This window comes from Protopterus annectens, chromosome 2.part1, assembly GCF_019279795.1.
Source record: "Protopterus annectens isolate FY-2018-M chromosome 2.part1, PAN1.0, whole genome shotgun sequence".
Lineage (NCBI taxonomy): Eukaryota > Metazoa > Chordata > Ceratodontiformes > Protopteridae > Protopterus > Protopterus annectens.
The window spans coordinates 331406983-331433544 of record NC_056729.1 but is presented as its reverse complement, the minus strand read 5'-3'; the positions used below and the strand labels follow the sequence as shown (position 1 = coordinate 331433544).

Below are 26562 nucleotides of genomic sequence, written 5' to 3'. Positions count from 1 at the left end.
CTACTATTGGTTTCAAACACTATAATGCCAGCTTCATTGCTTCACTATAAACAAAGTTGCATTTAATGTAAATACGCACATATATGTATATTCACTGTATAGCAATATCCAATAACCCAAGTAGCACACCTGAACAGTAGTACAATTGAGGCAATCGATGTGTAGAATGTTTAATAGCATACATTTTACTAATAAATCCACTATGTGTAAGCAATAATATAATTGGGCATTTACTTCAAAGATTCTGACTGCTCAAGATCAATACGGCACGACTGGCAGGTTGCTCTGCAACCTAAAACAAACAAAACTTGGCAACTATATTGCCAAAAATCAGCAGTTTTTCCTCAGTGCAAGATCAACTCAATATGCAAGCTCCCAGTTAAAACAATTCACCGGACTGACTCTTTTTAGACAAAAAACTGTTACACAATGAAACAAAATAGTTTCATCCTTAACACTGGTTTTAAAATGACCATCTCATTCAACCTAGGAGGTACAGAGGCATTAAACAAGGTTAGCCAATAATATTCATTGTTCTCATGCAAATTATGACTATAATTTCTCCTGGAAATTGTATAAACTTTCTCTAAAATATGGAAATGAAATATGTGGCTGCTATCTCTTACTGTGTCTGTTTCTAAAATGCACTAGTTAAAAATGAAATTCCCAATGTCCACTTAATACAGGGTGCATTTTGATTATGCCCTGAAATCAAGAAAAAATAATTTTCTTATCGCACAGTTCATACTTAACAATCTCTCTATAACATGCTTGTTAAAATGAGATTCTTATATATGAGCCTTGCTATTATTACTAGTACTCACTCTACCACACAGATGGTACACAGCATACAACCACATCAGAAACTTACCAACAGCTTATAAAATAATAACACACTCCTGCTGGCATGCAAACAACAACAACAAAAGTGTAGCAGAGGAATGTGACCAAGAGCATTTAAAACTTGGTTGATTAGTGGTACATTTTGTTTCTGGCCACATTTTGTATGGTTTTATGATGTGTGTTACTGCTTTTAAAGCTGTAAGACATTTCACATTCCTAACTTTTTAACTGGTAATATGACACCAGCTAAAACTCTCCATGTATTTCAAAGAATTATTGTTGGATCTTCAGTCATAACCTCAGTTTGTTCTTTAAATGGATTTTTAAGATATTCAGCATAAGAGTACATTTATTGGAATCCATTTCTCAAACGCATAACAAACCTGCTACTATGAACAGAGACCAAATCACAATCCTCTTCATTATGCACAATAAAACAAAAACTTCAGCTTTCTACTTATCTTCTCTATATAACATGCATTATTGTAATAAAATACATCATTTGCTTTAGACATAAAATAAAAAAAGCATACTTAGTGTTAATCTAAAAAGGCTCAAGCTGAATGTTATTATAAATAAAATAACTAAAGCATGGATTTGATTGATTACTAGTTATGACATTATGGGACCTACTGTTACATAAATAATTTTTGTCTTGATGAATTCAATGAAGTGTTTTATATAAAAACTTATTTGGTTATTTTTGACACAAAAATTATACAGTAAACAAATCTGTTTGGAACTGTGGCAGCATTTGGCACTTACTGCTGTGTAGATAATGGGTGGTATTCACAGCCATTAATGAAAACATGTAAAGACCATCTACACTGTCCATGAATGAGCACATCAAAGCTGAGATTCATAAAGAAAGATCAGTTGTGTAAAATCTTACCATAACAGTAGATGTCCTTTCCTTCACTGTTGCAGTATTCCTTATGATTGGATTCCCTGCCTCGGGTAGCCCAACATCTGGCCAATATATAAAAGCCTACTGTTGCTTTAAAGTACACCGTACATCACATGTATGCTCCTTGCATAGCGTACGGGCATAAAGGTGATGGCCAGATGTACCATCCTCAGAACTGATAGCCCCAGCAGGAATGCCAGTCCAAGGAATACCAAGAGGTAACCAGTATATCCAGGAGGGAAATGGACCGGGGGAGGAGGGAAGGAGCGAATACTGCAACAGTGAAGGAAAGGACATCTACTGTTATGGTAAGAATTTACACAACCGTACTATGTCCTTCCATTCACTGGTTGCAGTATTCCTTATGACTGGGAGAGTGCCAAAGCTCAAGAAGAAACTTGGGAGGAGGAAGGACCATCAGAGCCCTCTAGAAAGCCATGAAGGATAGCCCTACCAAAGCCAGCTCTAGCTCTGGAGAGTCCATCCAACATGTAGTGCTTGGTAAAAATATGTACAGAAGTCCAGGCAGCTGCTTCAGGAATATAATTAGTATCCAACCCCTTGAAAAAAAGCACCAGACGAAGCCACAGCTCTAGCAGAATGAGCTTTTACAGAAGAAGGAGGCTCTTACCGTGAAAACTATAACAAAAAGAAATAGCCTTTGAGATCCAAGAAGAAATATTTTGCTGGGCTACGGCTAATCCTATGGACCTAGGATGAAAAGAAACAAAACTGATCAGATTTTCTAACAGACTTAGTCTTATCCAGATAAAATCTCAGCTGTCTATGCACATCCAAAATATGCAGCACCCTCTCACTGGCAGATTGTGGAGAGGGGAAAAAGTAGGCAAATGAATACACTGATTAAGTGACAACTCATTAAACACCTTTGGCATAAAAGTAGGAATAGTACACAAGGGCACCCTGTCCTTGTGAAACACCAAAAAAGGAGGACAAGCCATAAGGGCTTGAAGCTCAGGCACCCATCTGGCAGATGTAACGGCCAACAAAAGAACAGTCTTCCAAGAACAATGTTGCAAGGAAGCTGAAGCAGTAAGCTCAAAAGAAGCCTGGATCAACTTCTCTAAAACAAAGGTAAGATCCCAGGGAGGAAGAACGGGCTTCCTGGGAGGCCTAATATGAAGGACACCTTTAAGGAACTGTTTAGCTTCAAATCTAGAAGCTAAAGGAGGAGATACAAGCAGACAAGTAGAGATGGCTGATAAGTGGGCCTTAACAGAAGAATAGGCCAAACCAGCATTCAGCAATTTACACAAATAAGAAACAAAAAAAGGAACATCCACAGTAAGTGGATCCAGGTTATGAGAGAGACACCAAACAGAAAATCTCCTCCATTTGGATACCTAGGATTTCCTAGTGCTGAGTTTCCTGGCCTCCTGTAGTACCCTAAGCATGTCTATGTGGAATCAAAATCCTATCACCCACAGTGTCAATTGAAGAGTGGACAGGTGGGGATAGATGAGAGAACCCTTGTCTTGTGTGAGCAGATCCACCCTGTGAGGTAACTTGTGATGACTGCCCTTAGCAAAATGCAGAAGAGGGAACCAATGCTGTCTCAGCCAAAAGGGAGTCACCAACAAGATTTTGGGAGCATCCTGTTGAATTTTGAACAGGACTTTTGAAATGAAAGGAAGGGGAGGGACTGCATAAAGAAATATCCCCTTCCAAGAAAAAGAGAGGGCATCCACCTACCACACCAGAGGACCGGGGACTCTGACACAAAAAAGAGGACGTTGTCTGTTCAGAGGGGAAGCAAATAGATCAACCTGAGGAGTACACCCCCCCCCCCCCCCAGTGGATAATGTCCAGAAATCCATTCTTGTGAAGCATCCATTCGTGGGACCAGCTCAGAGTGTCTGCAACAATGTTTTGACCTGAGGGAATGTAAACTGCCTGAAGAATCACTTGATACTGGAAGGCAAGATCCTATAGCAGGACTGCCAACCGACAAAGAAGACAAGACCTTGTTCCCCGTTGTTTGTTTATATACCACATCACTGTGGTATTGTCTGCAAACACCTTCAGAGGCCCTGGGGAGAAGAGAGCATGAAAAGCCTGAAGTGCCAGCAAAAGAGCTCTCATCTCTTTGATACTGATGTGCTCCTTCTGTTGAAGAGGCAACCACACCCCCTGTACCTTTAAGGAGCCAAAAACTGCTCCCCATCCCACGTCTGAAGTGTCTGTGAACAGTTTCTGAGGAAAGAGGAGGATGAAAAGGGAGCCCTGGATTTACAGACAACTGCTGGATCCACCAGTGAAGTTCCTTTTTGAGACAAGGAAGAAGAGGAACTACAAAGTCTAAGTGATGTGCATGTTGAAGCCAAACTGACTTCAGGAATCACTAAAACTTTTTCATGTGGAGTTTGACCAGAGGGAGCACAGTAATGGGAGATGCCATGACACCCAGATCTCTCAGAAACTCCCTGGCTGTAATGGAGGCCAGAGTGAGGAGAGCTTGAAAGAGAAAATGAGAATTAAGACCTTGGGAGGAGGCAGGGATGCCAGCATAGGCACCATCTGAATCCTGCAACCCAAAAAAAAACATTATCTTGAGAAGGAGTCATAGAAGACATTTTTTAATTTATTATGAACCCCAGGCTCTGAAGAAGGAAAATGGCAAAATGAAGATTTTTGCACTGATCTCTGGAGAGGAGGCCTGAATCAGCAGGTCATCTAAGTAAGGAAGTACTTGGGATTCCCTGAAGCCTGCAAAAAGCAGTCACAGGATTGAGGCATTAGTGAATAGCATCGGGGCAGTAAAAAGGCCAAAGGGCAAAGCAGAGAACTGAAAATGCCAGGAAACAACAGAGAAATGCAAAAACTTACTGAAAAGGGGATGGATCAGAATATAGAGATAAGCATCATTGAGAACCAGAGACACCATATAAACCTGAGGAAGAAAAGAGGAAAGAGTCTGAAGGGATCAAAAAGTGGTCACCTTCAGAAAAGTGTTTAGATGACAGAGGTCTAGAACTGGTCGCCAAGTACCCTCTTTTCTGGGAACTAGAAACATTCTGGAGTAAAACCACCTCCACTCTGGCCTTAGACCCACAGCCCAAAGGAGAAGGAATTTGGGAAGAGTAAGCAAAGGATTCCTCATCAGAATCCAACTCCGCCTCAGAGGAATCCTGTTCCTCGAGTCTTTAAGTGGGGTACAGGACTAAGGTGGGGCTGGAACAGATACACCCTGAGGAGGTTTCAATGCCATCAAAGCATTAAACAAATCCTGAGTAAAAGCCTGCCACTCACTATGTGGACTCCTACGGGTAGGAGAAATGTGTCTAGTCTTTTGTTTATTTTTTAATGGGACATCTGCATTGTAAAACTTAGAGGGTTCTAGTAGCAGGGACTTCTTCCCTAACTAAAATCTGTGGAACACCCCTAGGCCCCTTGGAAATAATCAACCATGGTTCCCCCTGAATGTGCAAAACAGACATCTGCAAAGCCTCATCGGACGTGCTGAAAGCCAGATCCCCAAGGCCTCGAACTCGTTCACAGCAGAGGAATTCAATAACAATGCCGGGAGAACCTCTGTGTTCTCACACAGCTCGGGAGAAACTTCCGGTGGAGGCTGGACAGAGAAAGATTTCAGTCTTGGTCTCTTGACCTCCTTCTTCCCTAATGGCTGACCCTCAGGGAAGAAAGTTTCTTCCTTAGTATCCTTAGAGAGAAGTTTGATTCACTGATTCTTCAGCTACAAAGCAAGGGAAGAAAGCCTGCTACACAGAGTTTTTGGCATGAAAGCCTGACACACAGAATTGCTGTATGGTCGTGAGAGGTGCCCAGGCAAAATAAACACTGTTCATGGTGGTCTTTATGGGGAATCTGTCTCCTGCACTGGCATTTACCCTTCCTGGATGACACAAACCCCCAGAAGCAACCAAAAGCCAAGAAAAACAAGACCCCAATGGGGCACTTATCTACAACTGCTCGGAACCAGCAAACAGGATGCAGGCATTCATACCAATGATCAAAAGATGCATTTGGACTGGCAGCAAAGACCTAGGAATTCAGACCGACAATCAAAAGATGTGTTCGGACTGGCAGCAAAGAAGATCTGTGTATGGTACATCCAGACGTCACCTTTATGTCCTACGCTATGCAAGGAGCATACACGATACATACTGTGCACCTTAAAACGACAGTAGGCTTTTGTATACTGGCCGGACATCAGCCTACACTAGACAGGGAATCCCAATCATAATTAATATTGTAACCAGTGAATAGAAGGACATCAATTATGCCAATGAGCGATGGCTGTGAATAATCATAATCAAATGAAGTTATAATGAGATGCAAATGGAAAGTAATGAAAAATGGTGAATGCTAATCAGGCCTTTTCCAGCCTACTTTCAATTTATAGTCATGATTTCATGTTTTTCCACTCCATCTGCAGATTTGTTATACAAGGCAGAGTTACGCCTATTCTGTCTACTTTGCTAGCCACAAAGATATTGTCACTTGCTACTAACCTTGTATTTTCTGGTGTGAGCTGCTTGTCTTGACCAAGCCAAAACTGCTTCCTCCCAGCAGCGCTTGCCAGCCAAAAAGGTAGAGATACAGGTAGGGTTGACACCTTTCACTGTGGCAAAAACTGGACCAAGGACACACCCCTAGCAACTCCCATAAACCCCACCCATCTCCTCCTTTCTCTCACCCACTTTCCACCCATTTTCTGACATCTGACCCAAGACTGGATCAGACAGTCAAGAGGAGAAGGGAAATACTTGCATCACACCACTAGTCTTACATAGACCCATTAAACCAGCACCGGCAAAAAACACACATAACTACATGAAGACATACTCAGAGGCTCAAATAAAAATCTGCAAAACCAACAGTGACCTCCAAAGCAAACATTCAAGCAACCTCCACCCCCCCAACACAAACCATGAAACACATACTTCACAAAACCAGTGTGCCATGCAATCACAGCCCTTAAGGCAAAATAACATACCCAACATACTAGTAATAGGTGACTCTATAGTCAGGCACACTGACGTCCCACTCACTAGGCTGAATAAGAAGAAGGTTACTGTTAGCTACCTGTCGGGTGCCAGGATCCGCCACATAACACAAGCACTCAGGTCACTCCAGAACAAGTACAAATATGACTCTGTCATTGTCCATGTTGGTGTGAATGACCTGAGCCGTACCTCCCTGGACTACATGAAAAGAGACATGGAAGAGCTCTCTGATTACGTAGCCTAGGCCAGTATGACCCTGACCCTGAGTAGCATCCTGCCCTCACCAAGAATGATACCATGGTATAAAGAAAAAATTCTCGATTTCAACAATTGTTTCCAGTGTCATTCAAAGGGGATCCAGTGTCTGTCTGCCTGGGATGACATGCTCGACAAGCCACGCTGCTTCGCTAGAGACGGCTTGCACCTGTCACCCTTAGGCTTTTGAATACTGGCCAAGGCTCTTGCCACCCCTATAGTGCCTTTTTAGGCAATCCTCAAAAGACAAACCCACCACCATAAATAGCACAAGTAACAAAAAACTGTGGGTAATGCTACTCAATGCCAGAAGTCTAAACCTCAAAATGCACGCACCCGAGGCACTCCTCAGTATGGAGAAAATCGATATATGTGCAGTAACAGAAACCTGGTTTAAGGCTCCAGAGAGCACCCCAGCACTACCAGGCTACAACTCATACCATACATTTTGGCCACAGAACCCAAACCGAAATACAAAAGGCGGGGGCGTATCCATATTCATCAAGGATACCCACACCTCCAGGTTAGTGGCACAGCACGATGCTTCAGAAATTATCCACATGCAACAAACAATGGGTAAAACTGCAATTCAAATTGTAGCTTGCTACAGATCACCCACCATGTCCCAAGACCCCCATTCTGCATGTCTGGAAACACTGGGAAACATAAAGGTCCTACCAAACACCCTAATATTGGGTGACTTCAATTACCCAAACATTAACTGGGAGAACTACACAAATACTAACTCCCTTGCTGAACTTTTCCTAGAATTTATAAACTCAAACACCCTAGTTCAATTGGTCAACACTCCCACCAGAGGTGACAACATATTGGACCTGGTCATCACCAACATGGGTTCCACACCAGAGGTCAATCCCTCGCTGGTTAGATCTGACCATAAACAAATCACTTTGGATAACCATATTCCACTCCCACCCTCAGATGAGAAAGCCACAGTGAAAAACTTTTCAAAAGCAAACTTCACATTACTTAAGACCGAGGTGGAAAGTTTCGAAGCCCCCATGCTAAAGGACAACACTGTCCAAGCTGCAAAATCCTTTACTAATGCATTCTATGGGCAGCTACAAGAATGCATGGATCGTGCCATCCCAAGCAAAACCAAGACTCACTCCTCCAAGAAAAGGAAACCAGTCTGGTGGACTCCTGCCATAAACAATCTATACAATAGAAGGAGGAAACTAGTACAGAAAAGAGTAAAATCCCAAGAAGGGAAGACATCCCTGATCAGTATCAGAAAGAAACTACGATCTCTCATAAAATCATCCAAGGCGAGCTTTGAAAGAAAAATTGCCAAGGACTCCAAAGATAACCACAAGACATGCTTTAGCTATGTCAAGAATCTAAGTGGCAATGCTCAGATCTGCTCGGAGATAGCGCAGAATGGCACAAAATACACTGAACCGACCGATATCGCCAACATCCTGGCAGACAGGTTCAGCGCAAACTTCACCCCCAAAAGGGCCCATAACCATACCAGAAGAATGTAGAGTCCCTGAAATCACAGACACTCAGGTTAAAACAGCCCTCTCTAAAGCCAAAAACATAGCATCAACGGGACCGGACAGTGTCCCAGGCTGCATCCTATACGAGCTCAAAGACGAACTAACCCCTCATCTAAACACACTGTTCAAACTCAGCCTCCCCACAGGCTACATACCCATAGAGTGGCGCACAGCAACAGTTATTCCACTCCACAAAGGTGGAGCCACAACAGTCCCCGGGAACTATCGCCCTATAAGTCTGATTAGCTTGGTCTGCAAGGCTATGGAGCGCATTATCATGGAACTCATTAACAGAGACATTGGAAACCTCCAAACACTGGACCCTACCCAGTTCGGCTTTGTTAAGGGCAGATCATGCCTCCTAAACCTGGTGGACTTCTTTGAGACAGTTACCAAGGCTATAGACGAGGGAAAGGTGGTACACACAGCCTACCTAGAACTCTCTAAGGCCTTCGACACCATTACCCATTCTGGTATTATAGACAAGCTCACCAGCCTGAACATAAACGCCTATGTCACAAGAAGGGTTGCCAACTGGCTCACAGACAGAACCCACATGGTGAGTGTTGCGGGAGCTAGGTCCAACTCTAAACCGGTTACAAGTGACGTTCCCCAGGGCTCAATCCTAGGACCCCTCCTGTTCGGCGTATACTTCTCAGAGGTACAGGCAAGCACAGGAGGACTATGGCTGACCAAGTTCACAGATGACTGCAAACTAGGGGCTATAACTGACTCTCCGGCTGAAACAGACATCCTCCAAAAGGGTCTCACTGAGACGGATACCTGGTGTCAAAATCATGGCCTCAAGCTAAATGCTAAAAAGTGCATAGTCATCCCTTTTGGTAAAAACAAAGTACCAACAAACTACCACATAGGTGGTAGTCCCCTAAATACGGAAGACGTAATAAGGGATCTGGGCACCCAAGTAGATAGTAATCTCACCTTTGATAATCACATTGCCAAAGTGGTTAGAAAATCCTTCTACTTGGCCCACCTAATCAAAAAAGGGTTCACATCCAGATCAAAAGAGGTCATTGTGCCCCTCTACTCATCACTCATCAGACCCATCTTAGAGTACAACACCCCATTTGGGATGTACCTTACAAGACACCTGCAACAGCTGGAAAGACCACAGAAGTACCTCACCAAGAGAATCAATGGCCTCAAACAGATGCCCTATGCAGCTTGACTGAAGAAACTACAGTTGTACTCCGGTTGCATACCGCCTACTCAGAGGTGATCTCTGCCTGACATACAAGGCCACGTCCAACCCAGAATTGATGGACATGCTCCACCTAAAGAAAACCTTATCCCCTCAAGCCACACACACTAGGGATTTAAGCATTCACCACAACAATAAATAGGATGTGCCACAACAACAAATAGGACATGCTGGAGGGATAGATTCATATCCCAGAGACTTCCCATGCTTTGGAACAAGATCCCAATCTACATTAGGCAGAGCTCCTCACTAACACTCTACAGAAGAAACCTTGACGAGTGGATGGGAAACAGAAAGTTTACCTCAGGGATCACTTCAGTGGCTCTGCTGGACAGAGGCACAGGGATCTAATCTAAGGGGGCGGCGAAAGCCAACACATTCTGGCTGAGCTTATAAATGCCTTCGGGCAGATAGCCTAGTATCCACCTATGAACCTATCACTATCATGTCAGATGAGAGGAATGCCCACTTTCTGTGTGAGGTGCTTATCTCTATGAGTTTACTATGTTTTTCTGTAAAAAAGCATAGTAAACATGTATATTTAAGAAACATTAACTGTCTGTTTCTGTTTTTTTAACAGAATACTGGAGTTTGTACAGTGTTTTCCAGACTACCAGATAATCAGCTTGATTTCCAGTGGCAATGCTAAATATAGGCAGAGAACAACACATTGTAAATTTTGCAATCAGGAGATACTTGATTAGTTCAGAGTGAACAGGGATATTGTAAGAGTCTTAAGTCAGTATGTATAACCCTCCACAGGGGGAATGGGGATGCATGCCTTCCTATCTCCATGGATACAAAGTTATGTATAGCCCTCACTACACTTGCAATGGGAACCTTCCGGGGACATACTGGGAACATATTGGCTATCTTTGGATTGTAGGACTTCTGCCTCAAGGCTACTATAGCAGTTCCTGGATGTACTCTTGACAAGTGTGGATCAGTACATCTATTTCCCAGTGTCACTTTTGGACAGAGCCTGGACCATGTGTACTTTTATGAGGTGGCATGTTTCCTTGGGGTACTTGGTGCAATATATTTCCCTGAAGTTGCAATTAGGGCCCCATCTGGTCTATGAGGGAATGGCACCACAGTAGGAAGACAACCTTCCATCAATTGCGAGGTAGTGTGTGATGCATTGGGAAGCATCACCAACATATCTGCCCAGCATCCTGGCAGTGCACTGTATCTGCCATACTAACCCACTCTACCACCTCTTCCTGTATGGTAGGATACAAAGTGATCATTTTATTGGTAAGTGGAAAAAAAGAAGTTATGTACTTACCATAACATTCCACGTGAGTTGTTCATCTCACCTTCATTCTTGCAAATGGGTTCAGAGCCGATCCCTCGGCTCCGAGTCAGCCGCTTTCACAAACTCAAGGTTTTCGAGTAGCTCGAGGCCATGTCCCTATCCCATGATGCTCTCTGCCTCACCTCAGATCTAGTTTGTTGATCCCAATATATACAACATAAGTAATACGAGTGTAACTCCAGCCGGAGTAAGAAATCCAATACAAAGACCCACCAGACCCCAAATCTCTTACTCATTCTTCGAGAAGCCTGGAGGGGGTAGGCGGGAGGGAATGTAAGAATGAAGGTGAGATGAACAACTCACATGGAACGTTATGGCAAGTACATAACTTCTTTATGTGAAGTTGTTCAGTCTCATCGTTCATTCTTACAAATGGGTAGCGCCTCAAGCACCATTTATCCTGGGTGGCTCACGGGAGTATATTCCTGAGGACAGTGGAACCAAAGGAAGCCCTGTCCCTGGAGGCCTTGTCTACTTTGTAATGCATAATGAAGGTATGTGGTTTTGACCAAGTGGCAGCTGCGCATACTGTATCTAATGGCAGTCTAGCCATGTAAGCTGAAGAGGTAGAAACAGCCCTTGTGGAGTGCGCCTTCACTTTGTTCTAGCAGTTGATTCACAGAAGAGTATGTGAACTTTACACAATCTGTTAACCATTTGGATAGAGTGACTTTTGACAGAGGCTGCCCTTTCTTGGTATCTGAATAGGAGACAAAAAGTTGTTCTGATTTTCTAAAATCTTTAGTTCTATCCAAATGAAATCTGAGTTGTCTGTGTACATCAGGTTTACGCAACATATGTTCAACTTGTTGGAGTGGTTACTGAAGAAAGTTGGAAGTTCAGTTGTTTGATTTAAATTAGCCTCTGAGCAAACCTTTGGAAGGAAGGATGGATTAGTCTGGAGTGACACTCTGTCAGGGTGAAAAATCAAGTATGGAGGTTTAATAGATAAAGCCTGTATTTCAGACACCCTGTAATTGCCACCAAGAAAATGGTTTTCCTAGACAGGAATTTTAGTAGGTAGGAAGATGCGGGCTCAAATGGAGGAAGAATAATCCTAGCTAGAACAAAGTTAAGATTCCAGGGAGTGAAAGGTTGTCTAACTAGTGGTATAAGGTGTATGGTTCCTTTTAAGAAATCTCTACACAACCTGTGAGACATGAGATTTGAGCCTTCCGATCTGAGGTGAAAATTTGAAATTGCAGCCAATTGAACATGTATGGTAGCTGCTGCAGCCCCTTCATTAAAAAGGTTAGTCAAGAACTCTAATATGCTAGCAATTGGGGCGATGTATGGGTCAATATTATTTTAAGAAGCCCACAAAGTGAACCACTTCCACTTGACATATAATTTTCTGGTTGAAGCCTTGTGTGAAAATACAAGGATATGCTGCACTTCTGAGGAAAGACTGTGGGACCTATGTTGGAAATCGGAGCAGCCAAGCTGTCAATTTGAGGGAGCGGAGTGAAGGATGAAGAGGCCTTAATGAATGTGTCAGCAGGTCTGGAACTGGGTCCAGAATCCAAGGTTCCTCTAGTTGGTAGAGTCGAAGAAAAGGGAACCAAATCAGTCGAGGCCAATAAGGGGCTATAACAATTACAGTCCTCCCCAAGGCTTTGGCTTTCTGCAAAAATTCTGGAATCAGGGGAATACGTGGGAATGCATAGAGAAATCCCAGGGGCCAATCGTGGATGAGAAAATCCCTTGGGTTTTCCCCTGGTGGGGATTCAGGGCAAAGTAGCTTCTGCATTTGGCATTCATGGGAGATGCAAACAGGTCACAGCAAGGCTGGCCCCATCTGCAGAAAATCATTTCCGCTACCTCGTTTTTGAGGGAACACTCATGCGGCATCAGAATAGCTCTGCTTAGTTTTCCGAGATCACGTTGGATTTCCCCAGGATGTGCATCGCTATCAGAAAGTGCCCAGTGGATATAACCCACTACCAGACTCTTAGGGCTTCTCGACATAGGGGATAAGATTTGGTTCTCCCTTGCTTGTTGATATACCAGACTACTGACATGTCGGTCTGAATAGCAATCGTTCCCAGCAGAAGAGAGTCTTGGAAGTACTGCAACACCAAAAATACTGCTCTCATCTTCAGGACACTGATGTGCAATTGTGACTCTGTCTCTGACCAGGTGCCTTGGGCTGTTCTTCCCTGAAAAAGGCCCTCCCCCACCCTATCAGAGAAGCATCCATGGTCACCATGGCTGATGGCGGGGGAAAAACAAATGGGTGACCTACTGTTACATGGTGGCTGGTCAACCACCATTGTAGATCCTTTTTGCATGAATCTGTGATGATTATCAAAAAAGACATCGGAAGTTGTTGGTAAGACCATTTGGTGAAGAGCAACCATTGAAGAATTCTCATGTGCATGCGTCCTAGAGGAATTGCTATGACAGTTGCTGGCATAGTACCTAGCAATTTTAAAACTTGAGAGGCTGGTACTTTGTTTAGTGACAGAATGCCTGATATCTGTTGTCGAAATGTGACTATTCTTTCCAGGGGCAGTTTTGTCATGGCGGCGGTGGTGTCTAAATCTGCTCCGATAAAGGAAATACACTGTGATGGTGACAACACAGATTTGTCGGAATTTATAGTAATTTCTGAGAACACAGTTTTAGAGTGAGGTCCCTGGATTGAACTAGTTGATGCCTGGAGGTGGTGGTGAGGAGCCAGTCGTCCAGGTACGGAAACACTCGGAATCCTAGACTCCTCAGGTGAGCCATAACCACTGCCATGCATTTAGTAAACACTCTGGGGGCTGTTGGGAGACCAAAGGGCAGTGCTCGGAACTGAAAATGACTGGCTCCCAGCCGGAAACGCAAGTGATCTCTGGATGGTCTGGCCATTTTGATATGATAGTATGCATCCTTGAGATCTATAGAGCACATCCAATCACCCGTTCCTAGAAACTGAAGAATCGACTGAAGTAACTTCTCTTTCTTTACAAAAGTGTTGAGTTTGCTGAGGTCCAACATAGGCCTCCAGTCCCCTGTTTTTTTGGAAATAAAAAGAATCTTGAATAGGTTCCGGATCCTATCTGGTCTGCTGGGACTGGCTGGATGACTCTTTTTTTCTAGCAACCTTTGAATCTCTATAGTTGCTTGATCCCTGAGACTGGGTGGAACATCTGGGATTTTCTTTCGTACAGAGGGAGGTTCTGTGAAAGGAATGATATATCCTCTGGTAATAATGCTTTGTACCCAAGAATTTTTTGTAATTTTTAGCCAGGGGTCTGGATACAAAGACAAGCGACCCCCGACTGCCTCCGGAGTAGGACAGTCAGGCCTCCTTTCAGGAGCGCTGGTAGGGCTTGACAAAGAACCGATCCCTGTCGCCCTGGTTTTGTGGACCCCCTCTGCCACTTGGGTGGCATCTTCCATTATTGCTCCTGCCTCTGTCCCTGGAGGGGGGTTCACTGCGTGTGTTTTGAAAAGCTCCTTGGGACTTATAGAACCACATTTTTCCTCCCTTTTGTCCTTTGGGATAATGTCTAGTAGGGGTGGAAAAATGGATTCCTACAGCAGATAGAGTCTTTCCATCTTGTTCACACCTAGTGAGGGTCTCCTTGACTTTAGGCCTGAAAAGGGACGACCCATCAAATGGGGTATTAACAAAGGAAGACTTGAAGGCTTCCACAAAGGAGCATAAACGCATCCAGGAATGTCTCCGAAGAGCTATTCCTGAACACGCTGCCCGACTCATGCCATCAGCTGCATAAGACATGAGATGCATGGACGAGTTAACTATACAATTAAGGGTACTGAGCTGGGATGTCACCTTATCAGGAATGCCATCAGCTGCAGTACTCTGTAGAGTATCTCCAAGCTCTTTAAGAAGATCTCTCTGAAGTCTGGTAAAGTGTGTCAAATAGTTAAGCGATCACATAGCAAAAGTCGCTGAACTAAAAATGTGTTTCTCATACCTGCCCATAATCCTGGAATCTCTATTAGGAGGATAGACAGTAGAAGATGTTTGAGACATACATCTCTTTCTTGGTGGCTGCAGCCACCACCATGGCATCAACTGGCACTCCTTTGGTAAGAAACAACTTGTCCTGTGGTGATGTAATAAACTTGTTGGGCCTCGGAGGGACAGGTTCCACAGTATCAGATGACTCCCATGCCCTTCGAGCAACTAAATCCATTAATTCATCGAAGGGTGGAGTCACCCAGGAGGTGGAGGGTTGAGACCCAAAGGCCTTCAGAAGCACTGACTCATCATCAGTAGGGTTAATGGACTTCCAGCCACCCCTCTGTCTTAGGACCTTTAGGATATCAGCAAAAGAGATATCCTCCAATGGGGACCCTTCTGACTCCTGTAAGTCAGTCTCTGATGTGACAGACTCCAGTGGGGAGTCTAAATGCCTCCTCTTGCAAAGCTTCTTCCTGGGAACCTTATCAGTGGGAGCTTTTGGTGAGGTCTCAGTAGAACATGGGTCATGCAATGGGGCTACCTGAGGTTCTGGGTCTCTATGCTTTAAGTGGACCTGTGATGCAGAGGTAGAAAGCGGCACTTTCGGGGATGAGGAAGTAGGCCCTGATGAAGTGGGTGTCTTAGAAGACACAACTCTCCTCATGGCATTGAAGGCCCCACTGCTCCAATGCGAGGAAGCAGCTTGTTCCGAAGAAGGAGGCAACTTTCCTGGCACCAAAACAGTGGGCTCTGAACCAGAGGAAGGAGCCAAGATCATCCGGGCTGAAGCTCCAAGTGGAAGGGTTGGAACCGACCCATAGGTTCGACTCTCCCCCCTGGAGCCGACCGGAGAGTGTTGGCTCCCTGACTCCTCGAACAGCATCAAAAGTAGTCTGAGTCGACGGTGCCAATGGCACTAGAACAGGCCTCGGCTCCGAGGGTTCCACAATCATCAGTTCTACCTCCTCTGGCTCCAAAGGCCCTGCTCGGCTCTGAGTATAAGCAGACGCAGTAAGCAAGGATGTCTTCGGTACCGAGACTGGTTGGGCCAGAGTCGACAACAGTTTGACTAATGCCAGGTTCTGGAGGAGCCTCTGCACCACTCGGTCCACATCGGAGAGGCTCCTCGAAGAACGAGTCAAAGGGATAGATGAAGTCACCGATTGTAAAACTGGTGATTTTAAAACTTTGCAGCCCGGCTCCAATACCCGGGACCGGCTCCGAAAAACTTGCTCGGTTCCGAGAACTGTGTAACCGGTGACCGCACCTTCTCAGCCAATTTTGGAGCAGAAGACTTCAGCTTTAAAGAAGCTTTTGAAGATTTAGATCCCTTTGAACATTTAGAAGTCTGGTCAGCCTTATCAAGAGCATCCTGAAAATCAGGTTTCAACAACCCTCTATCCACTAACTTTCTCCTACGTTCCAACAAGACCCTGCTGCTGAACGAATGAGAAATAGAGCAGTCTTCCTGCAGATGGACTGCACCCAAACAATAAACACAGCAAACATGTGAATCAGTAATGGACTTTTTTTGTCCGCATTTAGGGCATTTCTTAAACCCTGACTTCTGTCTCTCTTTCTCCTTATGATCAGCCATAATGTAAAAGAAATAACTAACTATCTATATATAACTGCCTAGGCAAACAAACACACTAGCTAGGCTAACACCACACTCTAAAATAAACAGTTAAAGATTCAAATTACTATAAAGAACAACACTCTCACACTAAAAAGATACAGTTATAAACACTGTAAACGGGGTTAGGGACTAACTAAAATGTGACCATAAAAGGCCTAAGAGCAGCCGCTCTATAAACGAAGATTTTCCTCAGAAAAGAAGAAAATGACTAGAACTAGTCTATTGTTAAAACACAAAAATACAAAATAAACACTTTTAGAAAAATTATAAAAAATACTGGCCCAAGCTCCACTCTCAACCTTTGATCTGCTGCAGCGGCAAACTAGATCTGAGGTGAGGCAGAGAGCATCATGGGATAGGGACTTGGCCTCGAGCTACTCACAAACCTTCAGCTTGTGAAAGCAGCTGACACGGAGCCGAGGGATCGGCTCTGAACCCATTTGTAAGAATGAACGGCGAGATTGAACAACTTCACATTATTTTTTTTGTTTTTCATTTAAAGTAGTTATTCATGGTAAAATGTACTGCAGAATACTAAACCACTTTTTTTGTTTTGTCTCACCCACCCTTTTCTCTCTTTTTTTTTTCTTTTAGGTTATACTGGATATCCACTTGAGCTATGGCTCATGACACCAGTGAGAAATCCCAAAGGAAGCAAAGGAGAACATCAATACAGTTCTGACCCAAACCGGTACTGTCACTGAAAGGGTTTTTGGTGTCTTGAAGAGTCATTTTAGGTGCCTGGATAAGTCTGAGGATGTTCGGTCGGTATAAGCCAGCTACTACATGCCAGATGTTTACTGCATGTTGCATTCAACACAACATGATCAGGCACTGGTCTGGTGGTGAGGTGATCTATGCTGTCACTGCAGCTCTCAGTTTCAGTCCTACTATGATTAATGGTGACCAGCCGGCAGCAGTTGTAAGGGGCCCTATGCGGCAGGCTCATGCAAGGCATACAGTAAGGTATCTAAGCCTGAACTATGGACCATGATATTCAGGTTAGTTTTTCCTTTCTTGTAAAAATACATAAGAATATAATTGATCCATGCTGTGATATGTTAAGCCTATGCTCTATGGTCTACTGTCACTATTCATCTGACATTCCTTCTTATTTTTTAAAAAGATATTTTTTTTATCTCAGAAGAGGTCTTCATATTATTGCTTATAAAAGTCATGCCTGAGTGCACAAAGGCTCTTGTAAGGCATCATATAAGGAATAATCAAATTTTTGCGCAATACATTCTGCAGAGGTAAGGGAGTACTTGGATAATATGCATGAGTTTACAAAGATTGATTTTAAGCAACTGTTTTTTGATAACTCCAGAGCACAAAAACTTTTGGCACAATGACTTAGGCAACAAAAAGTAATAAGGGTTTTTGCCAAACTTAGGGCGCCTAGCCTATAAGAAGAAAAATAACCACAGATCCTGTAGAGGTATTAGAGATATTTCGACCATTATATGAAAATTTGTATAAAGCAGATACATGGGGAAATCAAGAAAAAGCACAAGTGGAAATCTTTATGGAAGACTTAAATATGCAAAGGTTACAGGTAGATGCAGCTCCACAGCTACTAGTTAAGACAGGAGGAGATGAGATAAAAATGATGACGTATAACCAGTCTACAGGAAAGTCTCCAGAAAAAGATGGCATTCTGGTAGAAGTTTAGAGGTGAGGCGGGAAGAAAGCGATAAAAATATGGAAGGTTTTGTTTATCAGTATTTTAAAAATGGGGCACCAACATCCTAGAAAAAAGCTGTGATGGCTGTAATACCTAAAGACAGTAAATATCCATCCTATCCAGGTTCATATAGGCCCACATTCATCATGAACCATGATTATAAAGTGTTTATGTCTATAATGACTAAAAGAATAGCAAAGGTGATGCAAAAATTGATAAATATAGACCAATGTGGTTCTGTGGAGGGCAGGTAAACATTTGACAACATTAACAGAACAATGATGATCCAGAGTAAAGCAGAATATAAGAACATACCATTGTTATTGGTAGATCTTGATGCAGAGAAAGCATACTACAGAGTAAGCTGGGATTTTATGAGTAAGGCAATGAAAGCATTTGCATTTCCTGATACAATAATAACGTTAATTAGAAGGATGTGTGAGGGATCGGTGGCAAAAATCAAAGTAAGAGGGTTCCTCTCTGTTAAGTTGCGTCTGAACATATGAACGAGGAAGGGGTGTCCTCTTTCCCCTTTGTTACTTGTGTTATATTTAGAACCACTGACAAAGAAAATAAGGGACTCGGAAATACAAGGATAAAATTGGTAAAGTGTTCAAGAAAAGCTAACATTATTTGCAGAAGATATTATTTTGTATCTGATGGAACCAGACAAGGGCATCTCAGCATTGTGGAATATTTTGACACAGTTCCAGTTTTTTCGGGATGTAAAATTAACGAAGATAAAACAAAGGCTATAGCTATAAATTATACCCCCTCACATGAATTGATCCAGCAATACCCATATTTATGGGGATATGATGATAAGATGAAGTATTTAGGAGTATAGATTAAAAAGGATTCAGTTAAGGCAGCCAAAATCATGTGGGATGAGACTAAACAAAAGATAATACAAAAACGTAGAAAATGGAAGCTCTTGAGTATGGATATGAATAGCAAGATGCAAACTGTAAAAAATGTTTTTAGTTCCTTTAGCTTCATACCCAAGTCAGGTATATTTTTTATCAACCAGGGAAGTTGGGGATAGGAATTAATAAAGAGTTGAGTGATTTTATTTAGGAGGGGAAAGGGGCAAGAATCAAGTGGGATACATTGATCTTCACAAAAGAACGAGGTTTAGGATTCCTTGATTTGAAAGGTTATTTCACAGCTACACAGTTACGCCTCTTACACATAACAAAAGCAGAAAGCTACAGTTCAAAGTGGAAAGGGATGATGATGAATGGGGGGGGGGGGTTCAACAAATAAAGAAAGAATGGAATTTTGGATGCAGATCCTTAAGAAGAATAACAATAGTCATACACATTATTACATTCATAAAGTAGCAGAAAGTATACTAAGAAGTAAGCCAACATGAATGGTAGAGTGGTGCGGCGTTTAGCATTGTTGCCTCACAGCAAAAGGTTCCTTGGTTCGATTCTTGGCTGGGGTGCCTCCTGTGCAGGGTCTGCATGCCCTCCCTGTGTTCATGTGGGTTTCCTCCGAGTGCTCCAGTTTCCTCCCACATTCCAAAGACATGCAGCAGGTGAACTGGACACTCTAAATGCCCTAGGTGTGAGTCTGTGGTACGAATGAACTACCGCTGCAGGGCTAGTCACCTTGGCTCTAGATGATTATCACTATTGAAATGACACCCAACCTCATGTGCAAAAATTGTTAAAGGGGTTGAAAATGGATGGACAGGAATAGAAAAAGGAGATTCTGCCATTAGGGATGACTGCTTTTAGGGGCACAGACAACAGGGGGCTGGAATTTTACTGGAGAAAGCTGGAAAATGAATTTGGAACAAATAATTAGAGATGGAAAGGTAACAGACTGGGAAGAGGCCAAGAAGACATTTAGATTGCAGGTTAGTGATTGCTTGTCCTATCAGGGATTGATATCATAACATGGACAAAGAGAAAGGGGTAGGGGAATCCTAAATGAAAGACCTGCACTGATTGAGGTTTCAATTGAATCTAGAACAAAAGCTGCTGTTAAAAAAGGATAATTAGTAGGGCATATAAGATATTGCATGATGACTATAATAATCAATCAGAAGAGGTCAGAAGAGATTGGGAAGAGATATTAGATAAGCAATTCACGAAAAAACAATGGGAGGACAAAGTCTAGAAGATTTGGGATTTTTTTTTTGCCTGGAAGTGTTTGCATGGGTAGTTTTATACCCCAAGCAGACTCCAAGCAAATTTTTTCTCAGGTAGATGGCAAATGCTGGAGGTGTGATGAGAAAGAAAGAGGCAATTGGGAACATATGTTTTGGGGGTATGATGAGTTGGCAGACTTTAAGCATTTCCTACACAGTACTCTGTCAGGAATACTGGGTGAGCAAATGAACGTAATTGAGGAAATTATTTTTTTACAGGATATGTATTGCCTAGACATATTGAGGCCTTGTTAAATTTAATTCTGGTGGCTGCCAAAAAAGCAATTACTAGAACATGGAAATCAATATCTAACCAACTATACCTGAAGTATGGAATATTGTAACAGATAAAAGAACATGAAGTTGGAGCTTTAGAAAGGGGTGGGAGTAATTTCCATAGAAATAAAATGGAAATTGTGGTAACAATACATGCAGAAAAATGTTTTGGAGGAGTAATGATAAATAAGTGAAGGCAGGAATTGAATAATTTATGTAATGTTGCTTAGATTACAATTCACATGTATTGTTATATATCATATATAATGTTTGCAAATGTGTTAATATGGTTTGATTACTTTTATATAGATTTTTATATAGATCGTAAAGCCCAAAAATGAGAAGGAGCAGGCACCAAACCGCAAAAGAAACGCTTCTTCAAGCCAAATCCACAAACGACCTTCACCAACTTTTAAAAAGTAGTCAGAAAATCTTTAATTAAGCCAAACATTTGTTTGGCTTAATTAAAGATTTTCTGACTACTTTTTAAAAGTTGGTGAAGGTCGTTTGTGGATTTGGCTTGAAGAAGCGTTCCTTTTGCGGTTTGGTGCCTGCTCCTTCTCATTTTTGGGCTTTACGGAGTGTGTTGCATTTCTTTCCAGTTCTCTACTTTTATATAGATGTTAAGTTTGCCTGTGTCACAAGTGATAATTCAATAATGGTGCTAAAAAAATACTTTCTGCAGAGGTGTTACACCACAGAACATACTGAGGTGGAACAATTATTAAAAAGTGTTACTTCTGTACTTAACATCCCTTGCAAACTGGAATGAAAACGCATCATATTACATTTTATATTATGCAATGTTTCCTCTCTTTGAACTGTGTTGTCTAAGGTACTGCAAAACAGATTATTTCACTTTGTCTTATACAATAGTCTGTGGCCTCAGAGACAAAAAACATAATTTGTGCAGTGGTGAGGGTGAAGTGGCAGCAGTGTTTGTTAACATGGCAGGATACTCATTTAGATCTTTAATTTTCTTATCAGTGTTTCTCTGAATATTTGTGTATTACTACTTTTAAGTTGTAGTTAACGACCAGCTGTAACAACGGTAATGCATGCAGCATTAATAGTGTTAATGACTGCAATCTTATGACATTCAGCTTTCTTTCCAGAGTTCCAAGTGCCATCACATATATGAATGAAATGCATACAGTTGAAAAGTGTCCTAAGTTGCCCCTACATTTTTTATTTAATAACTTATTCTACTTTGAGTTAAACACTGATATGTGTGTGGGCAGGATTCAGGAAGCCTCCGTGTAAGAGTTATAACTCTTAGACGGAGGCTGCAGTTAAACGGTGTGATGTCAGCATGTCATACATATGCATGAGGTGCATGAGGCATGCTGAATCACACTGTAACTCTTACACGGTCCGTGTAAGACAGTAGGGGCGTGTCCATTGGCTAAGCCCTGCAAGCGGACACGCCCCCGGAAGTCTATAATGGCAGAAAGTAAACAGCCACGAGAAAGGCCATGGAAATGTGAATAAACACACTACACAACACATGCCCCCACAGACCAGCAATGTAAAAAGTGAACAGATGTTATAAAATGAAAATGAAAACTGTTTTATTTTTTTTTAAACCCCGTAAATGTTTGCTAATGTGTGCTTGCTGGGTGTGCTACTAGCGCAACTGCAGTTAGCAATCAGTGGAAAAGGATATAAGAACTAAATATGCAAAGTAAGCCAAGAAGTAATAGCATAGCGGTAGAGTTGTCGGCTTAAGAGCAGGCAGGCAAGGTTCGAGCCCACACAACAACCTTTTTTTTTTTGTAAATAAGCACTAAAAAGGCCCCTGACAGTATTGTACAAATGTAAAAGTATTTCCTTTTGTAAAATGGAATGAAATGGAGCATATATTTTCAAGTAATACAATAATAAAAATATTTAGAAATGTACTGATAGCTAAGCTGCTGTGAGACAGAGTGCCCGTAGCTGAGTAGTGTTTCAAAGGCTGCAAATTGCTTGCCCGTAGCTAAGCACTGGTTTAACAGGCTCAAACTGTATGCAACTAGCTGTGCTTAGCTTAACATGCGTGTTACTAGCCAATTAAGGTTTAACCCAGCGCACACCGTTTGCGCGGAGGTGCGCGCCGCACCCACAAGCTAACCGCCGGTGCGCATGCGTGAGCTCCGCGCAAACGAGCGCAGACCTGGTTTTAAGTGCTTAAAAGTGCTTTTGGCATGTTTGATTGACAGGTACTGAACTCATTTCTAGACAGTCATGAAAATTAAAAATCAGTGGTCAGATTCGAACCCAGGATACCATGCACTAGAGTCAAGGTACTAAACCACTAAGCCATGACAGCAGTACTTAGAAATGCAGAAATAGCATATATATAGGATATAATCCAAAATGGAGCGTGATAAAGCAGTTTCTGTGAAGTAGATACAATTCCAAAACGGCCAATCATAGAAATGTGCAGGAAAATCGGCATATATAAGCCCCATAGGTGGGAATACACAGCATAAATGATTGTAGAATAGACCTGCAGGCAGAATGAGTGGAGTAGGGGAGGGACGTTGCTTTCGAGCACAGCGGTGGGGCATTGAGGAGTCCAGATACATGGTCTGGCTCCTAGTTCACCATCATGAGGCCCAACTCATGCAGGGCCAGATCTCATGGGGAGCATACAGGGCGGAGGCATGGGACCAGTTGGCTCATGATCTCACTAGTGCTGCTGGGATTCCACGTACTGGTGAGCAGGTCCGTCATCACCATGCGGACCTGAAGCGACGTAAAGAAGACCAGTTGACCCAATGGATCCAGGAGGCCCGGGATATGCCCAACGCCCCACTACTGAGTAAGTTGCATTTTACTTATGTATGTACGGAATTCAACTAGCTGATACCATGGAGATGTGTATTCCAATATTACTTGTTTTGTATTACAGCTGCAGGTGTCCGCTCTGCGAATTGCAGGGCACATGACCGCAGGCTGGTGCGGCTGCACCACCATGCAGGTTAGTAACCCCACCTAGTACTTGTAAATAAATATTATAGTGTAGCACGTAGCAGAACACTGCAGTGTATTGATTAAAAGTAATAGAATGTGCAAGCAACAAGTGAAAGTCTGCAGGTATGGCTGCAACAAGTTCATCAGTATGCAAGTGAAACTGGAAATATAATTGATAGAAATAAATAGTTCTGTAATACAGATGTCCCACCATTAATTAAATGTAGTATAACCTGCAGTAGTCTCAAGAGTACAGCTTCAGAAGCTGAGTTAATCACATGTGAGATATATCCCCTGTTGAAATGCTGAATCATGACAGAAGTGAGGCTGCTGGAAAGTGTTTGAATCACCACAGGTCTAATATGTGAAAAAAGCCTAGAAGTACCAACTTGAACTGTGAAATAGCAGGATGTGTGAGAGTGACAGAAAGGGTCATGTATCAATAAATAAAGTAGTAATAACCCTTGAATATATAAGCCTCAGTGTGGTTCTACAGAACTAAATGCATGTGGGAATTACAAATTAACATCCCAAACTGATTGCAGTGTGTCTGAATCTTGAATGTTTAAGCCAAAATCTGCATATGGTGATGACAGTCAACAATTTTCAGATAGAATGAATGATTGTCTGACATACTAAACATCCATATTTGTCCCCTGCCCTGTCATCAAAGTGTAGCAGGATGATGTATCTGATCAAAGTCAAAATAACTAGGATAGTGATGTATCTGTAACAGGTCTAGCATGACAGTCAATTAAAAATCAATTTTAAACTATCACCCACAAGTTAATTGTGTTTCTATTACAAATGTATATTAATGTATAATTTATGAATGTGTCATCATTTTCTTTCTCCACCCCACCCTATAATTGCAAATTAAAAAACTCACTAAATATTGGTATGTGAACATTTCATTAACCATGGACATTTGTCCTGTTGTTTCAAAAATATATGCATGTCCGTTGTTGCATGTGCCCTGTTCATACCTGCAAACCTGATGGCCTGTTGCCATTAATCAACCCTGCATTTTGTTTGATTGTATATTTCTGTTCAAATAATGCATGTGATATTGATATGCCTGTTGTTCAATGGTGTTAATATCTGGGTGATTGTTTAATGGCAATACCAATGCATGCTGTTACAACTAATTTGAATGGAATAATATGCTACTAACCCAAGCTAACATAACATACTCACAAACCTAGAACGCTTGGGAAGGCGGGTCCCAGCGGACCCACCTCTCCCACCTCATCTGGCGACTGCACCTGGCACTAGTGCCCAGGCCGGACCCTCCCCCGGTGGCCCTGTGCCACCTTCGGGTGGAAGCGCTGCAGGGGATGGGGCCTGTCCCCCCTCTGCAAGCGTGGCCGGAGGAGCCCATCCACTCACCCTCCAAGGTGTCCGGTCTGTGGTGCGAAGGGAGATCCAAGACTCTGTTCTTGGGCCCCTACGCCAGCTTGAGGCCCGGGTGGCACAGCTTAAGGGCATGCCCGTTGTCCCGCCTGCACAGCCCCTAGCACAGCCCCGTCCTGGGCTGTGAAGGAACAGTGGCAACTGCCTATGGGTGGGGATATCAGTTCCACTGTTGCCATCTGTGGGCTCATGTGCCCTGGATATCCCAACCTCCGTCCCCGTCAATTGTGTAACCCCCCCCCCACATGTGTCATACACCGCCTCTGTATGCATCTTGTCTGTCTTGTCTGTTAACCTACCCAACCTACCTCCCCAGCTATACCGACTACCTTCACCTGACATACCACTCTCACCTGAAAAAAAAAAAAAAGGGCACTCTGTACCCACAAAAAAATTACGCCCCATACATAGCTGTCCATGTTGCACACATGTCCGCTGGACATTGAAACTGTTAATTACAATTGGCTGTACAACAGGTATTAATGTTGTCCGGACACCTCTCTCAGAGGTGGAAGGTTTCAAATGTCACACCAAATTACATACAAATGCACAGCTGTTGCTGAGAAAGACATGGGCAGCTATGGGCCTCACCTACATCCTTTCTGCAAATTCCAAGCTTGTTTCCCTACTGTCTTACCCTCTTTGTGACCCCTTTTTCACCACTTTCCTGTCACCCCTTTTTCTTTTCTTTCAAAGAAAATAGCGCGGGTGTGCGCAAGAGTAAGCACATTTAAGTGCTTGTACGCGGGTGTGCGCTTGTGTGCGCGGAGCTAAACGCCAGTGCGCATTCGTGAGCTCTGCGCAAACGAGCGCAGACCTGGTTTTAACTGCTTAAAAGTGCCTTTGGCACTTTTGATTGACAGGTCCTGTACTCATTTCGAAAGAAAAATAAATTCCCACTGACAGTCTCGAACCCAGGTAACACTAGTCTGTATGACCTACCACTAAGCCATGACTCTCATACAAGAACATAGTGCTAAAATAAATAAAACATGTAATAGTAGGAATCAATATAAAGGCAATATAGGATGTGTACTACCCAAAGCATGTCAGGTAGATTTTTAATGCCCGAATTACTGGATTCCCATACTAGTTTAGTGTTCACAGAAACAGCCCTGCTAATTGTTAGCTTGTACATAATAATGTAAGGTAATGTACATATATGAAAGTATTATATGTACACACACATATATATATATATATATATATATATATATATATATATATATATATATATATATATATATATATATATATATTAATACATATGAAATATAGTGGTAGGTGTCAGTATTCATACACACTCACTACAGGAAACAGTGAAAATAAATGCAGCAACCAGAATCTACAACACAGCCTGACTCCTGTGAGACTTAATAACCCTTTTAACTGCGTAAAGGTGCCTTCAGCACTTTGATTGACAGGTCCTGTACTCATTTCGAAAGAAAAATAA

General features: G+C 42.6%; 1 protein-coding gene across 2 annotated transcripts in view; it reads right to left on the bottom strand.

Annotated features, from left to right (window-relative positions):
* SEL1L3 (SEL1L family member 3) overlaps positions 1–26562 on the bottom strand; it is a 1757172-nt gene that overhangs the window by 1456899 nt on the left and 273711 nt on the right. The gene's annotated exons all lie outside the window — the stretch shown is intronic.